Below are 19,880 nucleotides of genomic sequence, written 5' to 3' on the forward strand. Positions count from 1 at the left end.
AGTGAAGGCAAAGACCAGAGTTCCTTCAAAAAAAAACAGAAACAATCTCTCCTTTCTCGTTTCCCTTTTATACCATTCTGGTCACAATCCTCCCTAGGGTGGCCCCAGAACCATACTGAGCCAGTTTATTTGGGTGTTTCTTATTTAAGCTGACACAATCAGTTAACTATCACAGGAGAGAAAGATGGGACGGGCATTATAATCAGAAGTAACAAGTGGAAGCAATGAAACTATGAGCTTGTGATATGTTTGAAAGGCTCCAAATAGCTCAGTGCAAGGCTCTAACAAGTAGCACTTAAACAGTAGTGGCATCCAGCAAGTCTTGAACTTTTCACCTACATCTCCAACGTTCACCTCAAACTCAGTGTATCCAATACAAATGCCTGTTTCCTTCTCTTTCCCAATAAAATACCAATGTGGTTATTTATGATGCCATTTTCCTAACTCCAAAGTCTCCAAAACATAAAGATTTTAGTCCACTGTCCTTATCCATCCCACCAAGCCCATGGTGTGTCTTGCTATGTTGTGGTCTTCATGGTTTTGGTAGCATAGTGATAAAAATTGTGGTTTTTCTATTTCTTCTTCCACTCTTCACATGCAGTTCAGATTTTTCTCTTTCTCACCAAGTTTTTTTGGTGTCATTGTTTTTGGTGTGGAGATATCAGAGATGAATTCAGAGTTTTGCTCATATTAAGTACATGTTATAACACTGAGGAATACATATGCTCTTCTGGTCAGACATTTTTGCCAGGGATGTGTGTGTGTGTGTGTGTGTGTGTGTGTGTGTGTGTGTGTGTTACTGGAGATCAAACTCAAGGATACTCTAACACTAAGCAAATTCCCATCATCTTTTATTTTTTATTTTGAGAAAGAATGTCACTAAATTGCTCAGGTGGACTTGAACTTGAATTTTCATGCCACAGCCTCCCAAAATTCTAAGATTACAATCATGCACTAACTTACTTTTTAAAATTTATATAGCAATATACTGAGATTAAGATGGCCAGATATTTTTACTCATTCTTCTTGATATGAATTTTCTTTATAGTTCTGAGATGCCCTCTCTTCCTTTCCACTTATCTGTGTATTTATTTGGGGGATTTTGTTGTTGTCATTTCTTTTTCAGTGCAGGGTTACATTCCAAATTTCCTTCTTTTTCTCTGTTTCTTTTTCCTTTCTTTCTTTCTTTCTTTCTTTCTTTCTTTCTTTCTTTCTTTCTGTTTTTCTTTTTTACTAAGTTACTAAATTGACCAAGCTGAGTTTGCACTTGCAGTTCTCCTGACTCAGCTTCCCAAGGGTGCTAGATTATAACTATGAGCTATATACTATGAACTATTATAAATATGAGCTCTCAGGCTGGATTAAGCTCATGACCAAGCCAACCCTTCAGCTCATCTTCTGGATCTGCTGGGCTTACATGTGCACCACACACAGTTTCTTCTACACATATTTAAATACCTCTTTCACCATGACTGCAGTAGAAGTCTTATCTCCCCATTCTCACTTCTCATTCCCAATAGGATTTAAGTCATGCGTTCTTCCTTCTCCAAACTTCACAGTTTTTTCCCCACCTATTTGGATTTTTAGTGGTTGTATTGATAATAGTAACCTCTATTTCTATAGTCCTTAAAAGGTTTTAAAGTATTGTCCTATTCATCTTTTGTTTAAGAAATAGACCTAGAAGACTATTCCTGTTTCACAGACATAGAAGCTGAGGCTTTACAGTGTACAGCAGTTTGCCCATGCTCACCCAGAAAAGTGGAAGCTTTTCAATACATTTTCAAAATGAAAGCATGAAGTCAGAGCTGGAAAACAGACTTAGAAGTCAAAAAAAGAGAGACTGCTTCAATGGAAATGGAAGTATTTAAAGTCAAGACTTGGATCATCTATTACTTTTTATATGTACCACATTGTTAACTTGGTTTTGGGGGGGTTAATAAAACACATTAAGGGCAGAATTTAATCTAAATAGTTCAACAGATACTTTTTTAAAAAAACTTGAAACTGGGAAACTGTACTTTCAGCTTGTATTTTTTTTCTGCTTTTGCATCTGTTGGAGCTGACTGTGTGGGAGAGTTAACTGCTGCGTAAAATGTGGAATTAAAATTTAAAAGCCTTATGTATATTTTTAGAGACCAGAAACAATTAAAATTAAATGTAACTCAAAATCCAGTTGTCATTTAAATTGACTGTTTAATTAGCAAAATTCTATATGATTAAAGTGAAGCATTTTAATAGGCTCCAGTTCTTAGATGATCTCCATGACTTGATCTTTCTGTTCCTCTCTGGAATTGACTTGTTCTGCAGCTTGAGTTAATGAACTCCTGGACTAATGTTTTATCAAAAAGAAAACAAAGTGTTAATCTTATTTGACAATAAAATATACTAATCATCAAAAAATTATTGACTGTTCTCAGGGTATAGAGGATTATAAGGGAGACATTTTTGTCTTCATATTGAAATCTTGAGAGTGTACCTTACAGTTTATTTGAATCATTGGGTAGATCACTATCTTAGAGGGTATTGATGAATTATAGAAGTCTGTATATGTGAGATATTAGGAACTGGATCCAGACTTTTCACATTGAACTAGATCCCTAACCCATTTTCTATTTTTTTATTCTGAGACAGGATCTTACTAAGTCATTAAGTTGCCCAAGTTAGGTTCAAAATTGTGATCCTTCTTCTTCAGGCTCCTAGAGTGTGGGGATTACCATGCCTGACCAAGAATCAGAATTCTTGAGGTTGTTTCTGATCTAATTTCTTTTAACATAAGACACATTTTTAAAAAAAATTCCTTAAACAACCACAGGAAAGTCTTTGAAAAAAGGCATCTAGTTCAATCCCTCCTTTTTGTCTGGAGATAGACCAAAACAGTAAGAACTCAACCAGTTCTTAAATTCCCATGACAAGTTAACCTGATACTCACTGAACAATTTCTTTTTCCTGTGTACCTAAATAACTACATTTCCTAACTTCTTGCACCTAAAAGTGGGGCTATCATGACAGCACTTGGGAATGAAATCTAAGGAAGCATGTACCAGAGCGCTTTGAAGACGTATAGGAGTGAGGTGCCTTCCTGCTTGCTCGCTCCTTTCCCCTCTGTTACCTGGGAGGTGCCGGTGCACATTTTAGGTAGCATATTGAAGTGGCAGAGCCACAGCATGAAACAAGTTTGATTTTTAAAGGACTGCACATAACAGAGCCTCCTCTACACTGTGATATATGGCCCCACAGCTCCCCACACCCAGCATTGACTTTTTCTTCACAGTGAGCAAGAAATAAATCACTATTATCATGAGCCTTCTGGAATTTGAGGATTGTTTTTCGATTGTCTATTGAATGTTGTTCTATCTGCTAACCCTACTTTTCTCCAAAATCAAAATCCCACTATGAATATAATCCACAGTTTAAAGTCTAAATCAGTGTTGCAGGGAAAAGGCAGCATCTCCCAAGAATCTGCCATGCCAGGTCTTGGGTGCCCACCAAGAAACCAATGATCCAGCCTTCCTGGTAAGCAGCACAAGCCTACTGTCAGATGGGATGAGAATAAAGACCCCAACCACCACAACCCACCTCTGGTAGCAATGGATCCTAAGACAGCTTGAGTTGTAACAACTAAGGTACATAAAATGACTAAATGCTTATATTGTTTGGTTGATTATGCAGGCCTGGGGCCAGCAGTCTGAGCATCTCTTGGGAGGATGACAGTATGCAGTATAGCAAATATAGGGGATTTCTTTCTATCTTGTTTTGTAGTCCAATATTCTTTTCACTGTTTTGCTTTGTTCTGATTAATTATTTTTGCTTTATTCAATATTCTGTTTTGATTGTAGTGTTTTGTTTTTGGTTTGATTTTGTTATACCTGATGGAATGGACAACAATTGTGAAGATAACAAGATATACTATAGTAGCTATTATTGTTTTCCTGGCATCCTGCTCTGAAGGTCTGTACCAGTTTCACTGCATCATCTCGATTGGCTTAGTTTTGTCTTGTTTTGTTGTATCTTATTATCTTTAATATAAAAAAATTTAAATAAAACAGTGTTGCTTCTTTGTCCTTTTGTTCTAGTAACTGTGATAGAGGCCAGTAGATTTTAACCTTCCGGGGACCAGTGACTTTTTCAAAGCTAAAAAATATTCAAAATCCTTCTCCCTAGGAAAATAAGCAAACAAATATTAATCAAAAATTTCCCTAAAATTTTAAGATGTTTTCAGAATCTTATAAAGCTCAATAGGTCCCAGAATAACTACTATTAGCAATTAATGTACTAAGAATACAGAGAAACAATGAAGAAGTACATATTATTTCCCAGCTTTCCAATTCCACTCACATTCCCTTTCATAGACAGCTATACAGTCCTGCTCATATCTTTGATATTTGAACTTAAAAACAGAAAAATTTTAAGTCATCTACTATTGACTTTTCTTTCTCAAAGTAGAGATATCACTGTAATAGCACCGATGCCAAATGTCAATTCTGTGGCCAGATCTTTTGATTTCTACAGCTGTGAACAGTCTGCCTACAAACTATCAGCAATGTGATGATCAATATTCTATGCTAGACTAGGCAATTGCAAAATCTTAACTCTTCTGGAATGACCTTTCCAATTTTTCCAATGTCAGTATCTCTAATCTCAGCTGTCTGCTACCTAATGTTTTGTTCCCATAATCTATTTTCCTCATTGTGCACTGAACCTAACATGTTCCTTCATGTTTCTGTGTCTCGTGTGGAATATCAAAACTTCTGTTATCCTCTAAGGTCAATACAAGCATCACCTTTATGGGAACCAACCCTTACCTCTCTGCACCTGAGTCATGTCCCCATGAGTGCTCCTGATGATTGGCCGTACCTTGTTATACGATACATCACACACTGCCAGGATTTACTGCTCTACCTCCCAATATTGTTAGTCCCTCTGAAAGGAAGACTGTCTTTATATAGCATAGTACATGACACAGATTGACGCACGCAACATTCTCAAGTAACTTAACATCAAGGGAAGTAGTTAGGAATATATGCCACAAAACAACAAAATATTTCATTGTTAAACACACCAAAAAAAAATGCTTCAATCACTGTGGGAAAACACAAGATAAGAAAACTAGTTCTAGAATAGAGGAAGATGACAGAGACAAAAGAGAATGAAAGATACACTCAAAAAAGGCTACAGGAGGAGAGTAAGGGGAATATGGAATTGGACCTTGAAGACTGAATTAGAGTTTGTCAGGGAGAAAAAGGAAACATTCGTACAGACTCTCCACTGAAACCTGCAGGGATGGGAAAAGTTCAACTCAATATTGTGGAAATTGACTTTCAGAGGTCCCAGGTCTTTTCTAGGACAAGATAGCTAGTTCTCAATCATCTCGTCCCTTAGACAACTCCAGTCTCTCCAAAGCTTAGCCCTGAAACTTTTTCTGGTTTATGTGAGGCACTGGTCATCCTGATACAGAAACATGCCTCAGTAAGTCTGTTTTGTCTCTAAATGTGGCAGATATACAAATTTGATTTACATGAAATTGGCGTGAAAGACCTGGTTGAGTTGCCCCAGCAATAGCAAGAGCTTAACTGAAAGTCAAGGGTATTTTGTTGTTTTAAGTTTATGACCATGTGTACATGGTCCTCAGTCTCTACTTTTTTTTAGACTTTTCCAAGGGATTTTATTATTTTTCCTTCATAGCAGTCTCCCATCCTCAAAAAATATTACTGCTGATGGAACATAAAGTTGATATGGTACAGCTATCATCACTAAGGAAGATTTTTCCATGTACCAGGGCAAAAAAAAAACCCTAAATCTAATAAAAGATCACTTGTCTTACTTACATCAGATTCTTACCCCTGTACATGGGGGATAAATTCAATAAAGTCATTGAACAGACTTGTAGTTTGGGAGATAAAAATTCTATTTTCCTCTCTAGCCCTTCCCCTGGTTCCTGGGTACCAAGAGTTGAGCAACTTTGCTGCATCAGACCTTTCTACCATGCTGTTCCTATTTTGAAGCCAGAAGACTGTGGACTATAACCTTTGAAACTGAGCCAAAGTAAATCTCTCCTCCTGTAAGTTGTGAACATCAAGTATTTTATCCCAGCAAAAGGACCAGTGTGGTAAACTGAACATACACCTCCAAATCATCAGAACCTATGACTACATTACTTTACATAGTAATGCTGGGGTAGTTAAATTAAGAATTTTGAGATGGAGAGATTATCTTGGATTATATGTCTGGGTCTAATATAACCACAAGGATCTTTAGACTATAAAAGCAGGAAGATGAGAAAAAAAGAGAAAGAGACAGAGTGAGTTAAGAAGTGAAGCAGAAGTCAAAGAGGAGGGATTATACTAAGTAGTAGCTTCAAATGTAAAAGAAGCTATGAGCCAAAATATTTATGCAGTTTCTAGAAGCTAGGAAAGACAAAGAAATAAATGTATTCCTTCTTAGAGACTCAAGAAGAATAAGCTTAGTGATGTCCATTCTAACCCAGTAAAACTGATTTTAGATATCTAACCCCAAAACTGTAAGATAATAAATTTTTATTGTTTTAAGTAAGTTTATGACAATATTTTAAAAGCAGCAATAAAAAAATTGTCATGCCACCTTTCTAAATTTCACACTTGGTTTAAAACTTGCATTTTGAAATCTCACATATATTGCTGGTGGTATTTGTGTGAATTTTGTACAATGTTTTAATTTTTACTTTATTATCTTAATAATCTATATAATTGCACTATCTAAATGTACTGTCCTGAATGTTGTTTTTCTTTATAGCACTACTGACTCAATTCAGAAAGTGGTATAATTTCCTCTCTCTTATTCAGAGAAATTCTTTTTGTTTTTTAGTGATTGGTCCTGCTTTCTAGGGAATAAGACAGCTTCCTATTCTAGATTTTCTGATTGAGTCATTTGTCTTATGTTTAATCTTGTTCTTAACCATGGTAACAAAATGTTTTTATTTGATAAGAAGAAGAAAAAGCATCTTAAAAAACAGTGAATTTTCTCACACATTGTCACACATACACACAGACATATATTTATATATATTACACTGAGTGATGGCTTACTTATCAGTATAATTATATTTAAGCTTTCTTTAAAATTGTGTGATAACTTCTTTATTAGTGTGATTTCAATTATTTACTTAGCCCACAAATGACATGTTGACGTGCACTTAAGCATTTTCAAGCTCCTTAAATAATTCGTACCCTGCATTTATACTACTTTAATAATTTACTAAATTATGCCTAAGTAACCTGATAATGTCCTTAAAGGCCTGACAAATCCAGGATAACATCTCAGGTGTTTTAAACAAGGAGGCTGAAGATAGAAACCACAGAATCCCTTTTGTAGAACTGAATACTAACGTCAACACAGAATTAAGTGACAAGACATATTTATTATTCTTGAATATATGATTAATTGGGACTCTGATGACTGTTTGAAAATACAGATTAGATCTTTTTAGAAGTTGCTTAAAGGTTGCAGTAACTGAACATTTTTCTTAATGTGAGCCGTATTTTGCCCCAGTATTACACTGTTCATGTTACCTTATCTTTTGGCATTCACTATCACATACTTGATGGCTAATCCAGTAATTTACTGTCACATCTATCTGTACGCATGTCATTCAGTTTAGGCAGAAACATTCAACATGGTTTCTAGCGTGCACACAAATCAGTCAGTTCTTTTTTATCCACATAAGAAAATATCAGATGGAAGTTATCAGTAAACTGATGGTAATGATTGTATTGAATGCAATTATCTTTTTAGGTTTTTGAAATATAATGACTTTGTAAACCATAAATATTTATGAAAATTTGCTTTCCTAGATGTTGATAATATTGTTTTATTAAATCTTTTTTTCTCTTAAAAAATTAACATACCAATCAAATACTACCATAGCACATTTGTCCAGTTGGAGTTGAATTCAGCCCTAGATTGACTTTCTGTTGCTGTACTACTCAATATTGCCTATATTATAAACTACATTTAAATATTGGAAGTTGTTAGGTTTTTATTTTTAATTAAGCTATTATAAAATGTAGTCCTCAGTGTCTAAGATTGTAATACGATGAGTTGAAAAATTAAAGGAAAGATTTTACAATGTGAATCTCCAGTTTTAATATATGTACAGGCTGGTCAACCAAAAACTACATATGCAATGATGGTGCCATAGAATTGTAACAAGTGAAAAATTCCTATCCCTTAGTGACATTATAGCCATGGTAATGTTGTACCATATTATTCACATTCATTGTGATGTTACTATAAACAAACCCACTGTGCTATCAGTAATATAAGAGAATAGTTCATGCAGTTATGTGGAGTATGAAAAACTTGATAATGATAATTAATAATTACTGTTTTACATGTTTATTGTACTTTTATATCATTTCTTTAATTTTTTTCTTATTTTTGTCACTGCAAAGGAACAAACCTAGGATATGCTGGAAACCACTGGTGCATTAAGCCACAAACCTCCACTCTATCATTATTTTAGAGCATACTGCTTATCAAAAAATGTCTACTATACCTCCTATTACACAGGCAGCAACCTTGTATATCTCCTGTTTACTGAGTCTCTTAATTGCAAAATTTTCTCTTGTATGTGGCTTGATCCCATGTTGTGCAGTTTATTATAAACCCTGTGCATACAAAATCTACTGCTAAAGTTGGGAGTGCGAGGCTATACTAATGATTGACTTGGGAATGAGACTTAAAGTGATTAAGAACTATGAAGGTGGAAATCAGTGATGTTTATTACTAACCAGTCAGGCATGTATCATTCCACCATAGCTACCAACTTGAAAAATAAGAACAAAATGATGAAAGCTGTTAAAGCTTCTGCATATTGAGGGCAATCGGACTAGCCCAGATCAGATATGGAAAACTTCTAATGACACGGACTGAAGCATTTCTCTTTCAGCACCATAACAATGATGGCCAAAGCAATATCCACTTGTGGTTTTAAAAGAAGTGAATGAAGGGCCTGGGGATTTAGCTTGGCAGCACAAGCGCCTGCCTGGCAAGCACCAAGACTGTGAGTTTGATTCCTAGTACAAGAAGAAGGAGGAGAAGGAGAAGGAAAATGAACCTGACTATGATATTGAATTTACCAGCTCTGTTAGTTTGAATGATTTAAATGTCATTATTTATTATATAATGTAAAAAGGAACAGTGAATCTGTGAGTGCTCATGTGAAGTAGTAGAAAAAGTTTTGAAAATTCTATATGAACTATTGTGGAAAGAAATTACTTGAACAAATATGACAACTACAATATTGTAGAGCAGCAGAGCAATAGGACAGGGTCAACCTGAAAGAGCAGCAGGTTGTAGCAGGTTGTAGGTACACGATAGGAGTGGTTATACCATCTAGGTTGTGTAAGCATACTTGACAGTTAATTCTGACTGTCAGCTTGGTCAGTTTGAGAGCTGCCCAAATCATAAAGCTCACTTCTGAGTGTGCTTGCCTAAGTCATGGGGCAAGGACCTTGGGGAACATACCTGGCTCCTGCTCCCTTTCTTTCTGGTCCTTCTCCTATTCTCTATCTCCTGGATATCAGGAGTTGAGCAACTACTCCACTAACACCTTCTACCATATTGTTCCTATACCTGAGCCAGAAAACTATGCATTGAAAATTTTGAAACTGGGCCTTTCCTCATTTAAGTTGTATCAAGTATTCTGTCCCAGCAAAAGGAAAACTGACCAGTGCAGCACTTTACCTGTAGGATATGACTGGTGTGGGGAGTCCTGGGGGTGGAATTCAGGGCCTTGCACATGTTGCGCAAGCACTCTATTGTGGTTCTCCATCTCCAGGTTCTATACAATGACTTCTAAAATTCAGCATTGCTGTCTCAGAGACACAGTTGCTCCTGTCACCTCTTATCAATGAATTGCTGACTACATTCCTCCTACTTTTTTCAGCAAACTGGACTCTTCCACCACCAAGTAATTTGGTAAATATTGCTATAATCAAAAATGTTTAACACATCTAAAATGAAACTATGACTATGAAAGCTGATGACTTTTTATTCCCTATTAGCTATTTACTCTTCTTAAATTTTTGTTTAAGAAACCCAGAAAAAATGACAGACAAAAAAGCAAGTAAACATGTACAGATTATTGATAAGATCTTGTTTATAGGCAATCATAATGAGACAAATTCTGGGACCAAGTTTTTCATGATGTGGTTTTGTTAGTGAAAATTTGAAAATCTTCAAAGATAAAATCATCATCATCTTGCAAGTGCACAATCATGAGTTTGATCCCCGGTATAAACAAAAAAAAATCATCATCATCATAATGGTAATTGCTTGGTTTTTTAAAATTATTTATTTATTTGGTATTTGGAATTGAATCCAGGACCTTAGCACTGAGATACACCTTCAACTCCTTTTTATTTTTAATTTTAAGAAAGGACCCCATTAAGTCACTTAACTGCCCAGTTAATTTGTGATCTTCCTGTCTCAACTTGGATTACACATGTGCAGCTCCTTACTGGCTGGCATGCCTTTATTTTAAGCACTTCAAGATTTGCTTTGCAATAGAACCAGCCTTTCTATTGTCACCCAATGAGTCTGAGAAGGTTCCTCTAAAAAGGAGGTGGGGACTTCAACTCAGCTTAAGGAAGGTCTTTGATGTACAGCCAGATTTATTAGACAGAGTTAAGAAAGTAAGAGAAATATGGAATGGACCTCAACCTGAAGATCACGACTCTGATGGAGGAAACCAGATCAGCCCATCACAAAAGGCAGGTATCAGCTTCTACAGTCTCTGGGATGGCTAGTGTCTGCTTGATCTTTGTCTGAGTTCTCGTTTTGTAAGGTGGCTCTGACAGAAGCCCTCATAGCCTAAGCCGGCAATCCATGTCATGAACATTTCTGTTTGAGGCGGTCTCAGTTTTGCAATGGCTCTGAGAGACTCCAAGGTTACTGTGGGTTTAGGGCAATGACTGGGGACTTTTAGGTAGAATTTGATAGTTGAATGCTCCTGTAAATCTCTTACCTTGAAGTCTTAGTCTTGAAGAAGAAAGAAATAAGTTACATACATTTAGTGCTATACAACCTCACATTACCAGGTTTTAAAGAGATATGCCCTAAATGATTAATATACCTATATGCACATCTGAACAGAGATCCAGTTCAAAGTTTTCAGGCAATAAAGGCGGTAGATACAAAACAAATGTCAAGATTTGTTCTGGTTTTAGTTTTCCACCAGGTATCTGTAGGCCCAAGTGAAGAATTGCAGTTTTATAGCACAAGCAGCTTTTAAGTCATTTCTTCTCTTAAAGAAAAATTCACATCATGATTTTTTTAACACATCATGATTTTAATGAGCGACCAGTAAAGAACCCAGAAAGCACCTGTCCTTTGTCCTCATGATAGTCTCTGACTGTCTCACTATCATATTATTTCCCCAAAAGGGCCAGAGGTGAAGAGTTGTATAATTATTATTTTTATCTCAGATATGAGACACAAAAGTGAATCTGGTTCATAATTTAAAATTTCACAAGTCCATTTGCTGGTATTTTATAATCAGTTAAAGTTACTATGCTATTAGGAAATTATATTTTTTCTTAAAGTTATGCACTCTTTGGTTCATTTTCTTAGTTTTATGCTCGAAGCCAATGTTCATTTATAAGTATTCAATAATGTTTCTGGAATTAAATAATTATAGGCATGAGCAGGATGAAGAAATTTGACCTTCTCAGGGTACATTTGCCTGTTTTCAGAGCTCACCAAATACTATTTTTTTTAAAGAACCTTACTCTGTACAAAGATCCTATCACAGCTGTCTCTGTGTGGAATACACAGAAGTCTCCATGTATATGACCACCTTTTAAAGACCTTTCAGTTATCCTCCTCAAACTGAGGAAAAGTCCAATTTTGTAGCCACTTGATAAGACTGCATCTCAAAATACAGGATGACAGGGGGAAAAAGAGCTTTAATCAGTGGCCAAGAATGGGAAGCAAGAATTTTTCTCATAAAACAGTTTTTCAGTTCCACTACAAAGGAGTCACAGATACAAGATAGGAATAGTAAACAAGAGGTAAGCCATAACAGAGGAAAAATATTCATATCTGTAATGGAAAAGACAGGAATCATCCAGGAACTTGGCTGCCACCAAGTGTGTGTGTGTGTGGTACTGGGGATTTAACCAAGGACCTATGCAGTGAATTACAATCCTAGTCTTTTTTAATCTTTAAAAAAATCTTCCAAAGTTTTTAAGTTACCCAAAGAGAGCTCAAGCTTGTGAACATCCTGTGTCAACCTTGCAGAGTACTGAGATTACAAGCATGCACACCACACCTGGTGCCAAATCTTTTCACTACTTTTATAGTTTGGTAATTCTGTTCATGATAACTGGCGACAGTTAAGCCCAAAATGAGACACAGTATGAAGGCAGAGAAACCAAATATTTTAATCTTGTTCCAGTCACCCTATGTAGTAACATCTCCAAGCCCAAGAAGAGTTAGAGTTTCTTTAAAACTGGACATGTAGACCCTAAACAGTGAGTGACCTAGACAATTGTCATCACAGCCCAAATAGCAGAGATATTATCTACAGAAAATATTTTGAGGGATGACCTTCAAAATTAGTCATGCTTAAGTCAACTAAGAATAAGTGAAAGTAGAGGCAAGGTTTATAATATTTAATTTTGTCATCAGTAACAGTCCCAATTAGTTTACTGTTAAATGCTAAGGAATTTTACTGCACTATGAATAACTGCTGCTTTCCAGATATGTGCCAAAGAGCACAACCTACTGCTCATCCAATAGAAAATTGTTTAAGAAAAAAATAATTTTATGAATGCCCAAAGAATGTCCCAACTACCCCTTCTTTGGTTTTACTTCTCAGTAAGATCTATAGGCCAGAAACATCTGCATTACATGAAGACTTGTTAAATTTGCAGAAATTTAAACCTTACTTTAATAAGCTCTTCTAAGATCTTATAAGTAGAATCTACGTTTGACCAACTTTATATACACCTTATTTTTTAATTTTATTTTAAAGAGATTAAGATAAAAGAGAACAGAACAAAGCAGATCAGAACAGAAAAATGTAAACAACATGGCACTTCACAAGACAACCAGATATTAACAGTAGCTACCATAATGTCTCTTTCTTTGAAATAGTTAAGAATACCTCCACATACAATAGTATCAAACATAAAAGAAATAGTATAAAACGATTCAAGAGAATGAAAATATTACAAGGCATTCAGAACCAAATAACAGAAAATGAACAATGGCTACTATATTATCTCATTTTCCATAAAAAAATTATTTATAATATCACACATGTTAAAATCCAATAAGACACAAAATGATAGAACCAATGGAAACAGAAGAACAAAAGCATGGTAGAATTTCTTTGTCTGAGGGACAGTGCACTAAGATTTTTTTCCCAGTTTGTGGGTTTTCTTTTCACTATGCTGGAGATGTATTTTGACATGCAGAAACTCTTTAATAAGATGTGATCCTAGTTGTTGATTCTGGGAAGTATTTCCCATGCAGTTTGATTCCTGTTCATGAATTCTCTACCTAGCCCTATGTCTTCAAGATTTTTACCTAATTTGTCTTCCAACAGACTTAGTGTTTCTGTTTTAATATTTAGATCTTTGATCCATTTAGACTTTAGTTTAGTACATGGTGATAGGCATGGGTCTAGTTTTAGTTCTCGGCATGTGGAGAGCCAGTTTTTCCAGCACCATTTATTAAAGAGACTATCGCTCTTTCAACGAACATGTTTGGCCCCTTTACAAAGATAAGGTGGTTGAGTGTGTTTGTGGTTGTGGTTGTATCTTCTAATCTATTCCATTAATCTTCAGATATGTTTTTATTCCAGTACCGTGTTGATTTTATTACAGTAGCTTTGTAGTATAACTTCAACTCAGTGATTGTGATGCCTCCTGCCTTGCCTTTGCTGCTTAGAATTGCCTTTGCTATTCTACATCTCTTCTGGTTCCAGATGAATTTTAGGATTTCTCTAGATCTGTGAGGTATGTTAGTGGTATTTTCATTGGGAAGGCATTGAATCTGTGTAACAGTTTTGGGAGAATGGCCATTTTCACAATATTTATTCTTCCTATCCATAAACAAGGGATGTCTTTCCATTTTCTGAGGTCCTCTTCTATTTCTTTTTTCAGAGTATTATAATTTTCCCTGTATATATCTTTTACTTCTTTTGTTAGATTAATTCCTAAGTATTTCAGTTTTTTGGATGCTAGTATGAAGGATGTGGCTTCTCTTATTTCTCTCTCAGTTATTTTGGTGTTACTGTGTAGGAATGCTTTTGATTTTTGAGTATATACACTTTACAAAGCGTTACTATGTACAAATTTATGAGTCCTTAGATGGGCCTCAGGAGGAATGAATCTCTTAGAATTGCATGTAAAAGTTGTGTACTCATTTGTGCATTTTCCAAGGAATGATTATCTGATCAGACTTTCAGAATCGTTTGCTTTAAACATATTTACATAAGGTTGATTAGCTATGTTTTCTAAAATATTTCTTCAGCTTTTAAAAAGCATCAGGAAGGTAAACACCTCTACTGGTTATCTGTTGCTGCATAAGAAAATTTCTCAAATATAGCAGTTTCAAATTACAAGAGTTTATTATGTCATGGAAATAGGGAAATGGCTTGTGGATCTCTCTACCTCAAGTTTTTCATGAGGACATATGCTATCAGTCAAGCTTGATATCATTTTAAGGCTCCATGGGGGCTGAAAACAACATTTCCAATACCATTCACATAGTTGTTGATAGAGCTCCCTGTTGCCCTCTGGCTGTTGGCTGGAAACCTCAGTCTGTCACTTAAGTGGGCTCAGGTGGCTTACCCCAGAGTGCGTGAGCCAAGAGAGACAAAATGAGACTGAAAGCTATGCTACTTTTAATTACCAATTGCCACATGCTATCATTTTAGCCTCACTCCATGTTTTTGTAAGAATTTAACACATATAACTCTCAATAAATCTTAGCCAAGTATTACTTACATGGTAAGTACTCAATAACTGTTACCATGAAGACTATCATAAGGAGCAATCCTACTAGGATGACTGAGATATACATTTAGTATGTATCATACATACATATATATATATACACATAGTAAGATTGTTACTACATATTTATTTATATAGTAACAACCTTACTATATGCTATATATATATGTATAATCTTACTATACATAGTAAGATTGTTACTATATATTTATATATATAGTAACAACTTTACTATATGCTATATATATATATATATATATATGACTATTATTGAAAAATTCTCCACTATGCTTCATAATGGGAGAATTTCTGTTCAGCCCCAGTGAAAGCAATAGAGTTCCAGCTCAAGGGTGTGCAAATCAGATGATTATGTCCAACTTCTTCTGGCTACTAGAAAGCACAGTATGACATCACTGGCCTTAAAAAGAGAATGAAGACATTTTCAACAAGTATTTTGTGCTCTAATCTTGCTTTAAGTTTTATGCAATTTTGTAATTGTGTTGCATCAATTCTGATTCCTTTAAATACCTAAAGTAATATTTTTATCTTTTATATGTAGTTGTGTAAGCTATTAAAACCTTTTGAAGGATCAAAAGTTCAAGGCCACCATGAGCAACTCACTGGAATATCATATCAAAATGTAAGTATATAAAATTAAATTTAAAATAAAAAGCCATCAGCTAGGCATGATAGTGTATTATCTAATTCTCCTGGAAGGCTGAGGTAGAAGGATTGTGAATTCCAGTCCATCCTGGGCAACTTAGTGATATCTTATGTCAAAAATTTAATAAAGTGAGGATGTATCTCACTGCAAGGACTTGGGTTCAACCCCCAATACACACACACACACACACACACAGAGAGAGAGACAGAGACAGAGACAGAGAGACAGAGACAGAATTAAGAAGCAAGATGATAATGGCAGAATGTATATTAATGCATTTATTTGATTTAAACATTAATGAAAAGCAATGGTTTATTGGTTTCACCAAAAGTCTGGTTTGACCAAGTTAGATGTCACACACTTTCCATAGATTGAGTGAGCTTGTGATGGATAAATTTAACTGTATCAACTTGTATGTTTGAGAACCAGCCAGAGGTTTTGGTATATCTGAGTGTGTCTGGGTCATGAAGGCACAATCTTAGGTACTATGTCTGGCCCCCTTTCCCCTTCCATTCTTGCAATGTTCTCCTTCTCTGCAAGCCCTAACATCTCTTGCAACATGATGCTTTTGTCTTGGAACCAGCCAATCAGAGTGCCCCAAACCATGAGTGAAATTAAACCTCTACTCCTTCACAATAAGGGGGCTGAGTATTTTTCCCCATGACTGGAAAGCTGGTATTTACTATTGAGATCAAGATAGTAGAGCAGTAAGCCACAGAGTAAATAGCCTCTCTGAGTGTTCCTCTGAACCAGGAAGAATCTAAATTGTAAATTGAAGCCCACAGAGAGACTGATCAGAAAAATTTCAACGAAGAAAGCAGTAGCTAATAGCATCTTCTCCCTGAGACAGAACTTACTGTTCGAGAGGAGTGGTTTGAACCTGTGGACACACAGTCATTCTGGCAGTGATGCTTGTTATCTTAGAAGCCTCTGCAGAGAGATTCAGTAGTGGAGGGGAGCAGCAGGTGTGGAGGACTGCACTGGTTGGTGGTCAGTGCATAGGACTTAGTTTTCCTGTAGGAGACAGCAGTTGGCCAGGAGCCATCTTGGAGATGGGCCAACCAAGCTCAGAACCCAGAAGCAAGATGATAATGGCAGAATGTATATTAATGCATTTAATATATAGAACTGCTATTGGTTCTGTCTGCCAGCTCCCAGCTGGGCTCAGATTCACAAAACTGCTTGAGAGGCAATGAGCCCGGTTCATCCGGTCTCGTGGCAAGCATGACAAGATTATCCACTATCCTGCCAAAAAGCAATTGCTGGCTTGCTGAGATAGATCTGCATGATTCAGGACTCTGTCTCCACGGGTTGTCTACTACTGAAACCAGAGAGAATCCTGAAAGTGTGCTGTTTGGTTTTTATCATTTTCTTTTTTCTCATTATCCATCATTGTTTTTTATATGAGCATGAATGTGGTTCCCAGCCTCTTTGTGGGTGTGATTCTGTTCTGTTCTTCCTTTCCTCTCTCTCTCTATACCAGTTTCCCAAGTTGGTGTGATCCCTATTTGTCCTCCAAACTTACTACTAATATCTTCTTCCTCTTTCACTTCTCTATTTTCTCCCTAATCCATGTTAAATCTTAATCCCTGAGGACACATTAAGGACTTATACACTGCATATAACTTTCTGGTTTGTTTTATATTTTGTTATGTAATCACAAATCTAGTTCATATGGTAAAAGTGGCAAGTTAAAGGTTAGCTCAATTTGTCATTTTCTAGGCTGTGTTTGATTGCACTGATACCATTACAGACAAAATTGATATAATTGTTCTAAACAACTGTTGGTCTTGGTATTCCATGACAGAAATTGACTGAGAGTCACAGAAAATATTTTGACAAGAACTAGGGACTAGATCAAACAAACAACAACTCATCTCCAACAAACTGAAGAGGTAAGATTTTCTAACAGACTCAAACCCAAAAACTAGCTATGCATGGAAGACACTTCAGAGATGTAGTCATTTCCTCAATGACCTAAATACTAGCAATAAAGCAACCCAATTGTGCAATTTACAAGCATCACCCGAGAAATTAAACTAAAAAAGGAGAGAAAAGAAAATTATAAGACACATAGTAAAATGGAACCCCAGACATCCAGGTCACCAAAGGCAAATTCAGGGGGCAATGAAGTGGGACAATCTGAAAGCCCCCATCAGGCCTCTCTGAAGTGGTAACAAAAAAAATCAATTGAATGAGGCTCTGGAAATACATAAAATCAGAAATAATTTCCCAGATAACTATAGAGATTACCAAAATAACACTATGCTTAGCGATGCTGGAGCAGACACAGAAAAAAAAATAGATGAATTTAAGATAATAATGGAAGCTCAGAATAGGATATAAATGGAATCCATAAAGCAGATTCAAGCATATATCCGGGATAATAAAAACACCACTGAAAGCAGATTAAGCCAAAGTGAGGATAGGATCTCAGATATTCAAGGCAAGCTTGCAGTTAGCAAGTAGGAAAAGAAAGATTTCTCAAAAATAGCAAGGGATTATGAGAAATCAATCCAGCAGCTGCCAGATGAGGTGAAGAAGAATAACTTAGATTAATTAAGTCAATCAACAAGCAGGAGATTCCACAAATGACATTTTAAAAAATGTTTATAGACATCATGGAAGAAAACTTTCCTGTTAAAGAAAAAGAATTTGACATACAAATAAATGAGGCATATAGAATTAGCAGCAATCAAAAAAAATTACAGCCAGGCATATCATAGTCAAGATTCCAGAAATTCAACACAAGAATTGAATCTTAAAAGATATTAGAGAAAAGAAACAAATCACCTATAAAGGAAAGCCCATCAGAATCACAGCTGACTTCTCAGCACAAACTCTCAAGTCAAGGAAAGCATGGAGTGAAGTACTCTAAATTCTGAAGGAAAACAACTTTCAACACACATTGATGTACCCCACAAAACTATATTTCAAAGTTGATGGAGAAATAAGATACTTCCATGACAAAAAACATCTGATGAAATTTATAACCACCAAGCCAGCACTCCAAAATAATCTAAAGGACACACTAAAAAGAGATGATAATGACTACAGTTTCATGAACCCCAACAGAAGGAACAAAACAGGAAAGGCAGATAATCAGAGGGAAGCAAAAAAAGTAAAGAGAAGTCAACCGCAGGAAAATAACATGAGTTAATACATACCAGTTTTAACCGTCAATGTTAATAGTCTCAAGTCACCAGTCAAAAGACACACACTGGCAGAATAGATCAAGAAGCAAGATCCAACAATATGCTGGATACTAGAAACATTTAATTCAAAAAGAAATTCATAACTGAAAGTCAAAGGATGGAAAACAATACTCCAGGCAACAGGAATCCAGAAAACAGCAGGGGTAGCTATTCTATTTGCAGACAAAGTGAATTTCAAGCCAAGACTGATTAAGAGAAATAAAGATCACTATATCTTCATAAAGGAAACAAGCCAAGAGGAAGAGATAACAATCCTAAATAGATATGCAACAAATACCATGCACCCAACTATATAATACCATTACTAATGGACATGAAAAATCAAATAAGCTCTAATACAATTGTATTGGAGACCTCAGTACCCCACTGTCACAAAAAGACAGATCAACTAGACAGAAAATCAATAATGAGATATGAGGACTGAATCAAATTTTTTAACAAATGGACTTAGTAGATGTCTATAGAGTGTTCCACCCCAATATCAGAATACACATTCTTCTCAGCCGCACATGGAACATTCTCCAAAATAGACCATATACTGGCTCATACAACATGCTTAAGTAAATACAAAGGAATTGGAGTTGTCCCATGCATACTATCAGACCACAGTGCAATCAAATTGGAAATGCATGCCAAAGGAAACCACAAGAACCTCATAAACACATGGAAATTAAATAGCACCCTACTGAACAACCCATGGGTCACAGGTGAAATTAAAGAAGAAATTAGACAGTTTTTACAGTTGAATGATAATAACAGTAAAACATACTGAAACTTATAGGACTCTCTGAGCAGTCTTAAGAGGGAAATTTATAGCAATAAATACCCATATCAGGAAAACAGTGCAAGCGCATATAAACAGCTTAATGTTGAACCTCAAACTTTTAGAAAAAGAAGAGTGGGCTAAGCCAAAAGCTTGATCAAGGGAGAAAATTATAAAGATCAGAACAGAAATTAACACATTGGAGATGAAAAAACAATACAAGAATCAAGGAATTC

The sequence above is a fragment of the Cavia porcellus genome, unplaced genomic scaffold (genome assembly GCF_034190915.1).
Source record: "Cavia porcellus strain 051 isolate PalLab524CR breed Dunkin Hartley unplaced genomic scaffold, mCavPor4.1 scaffold_22, whole genome shotgun sequence".
Classification (NCBI taxonomy): domain Eukaryota; kingdom Metazoa; phylum Chordata; class Mammalia; order Rodentia; family Caviidae; genus Cavia; species Cavia porcellus.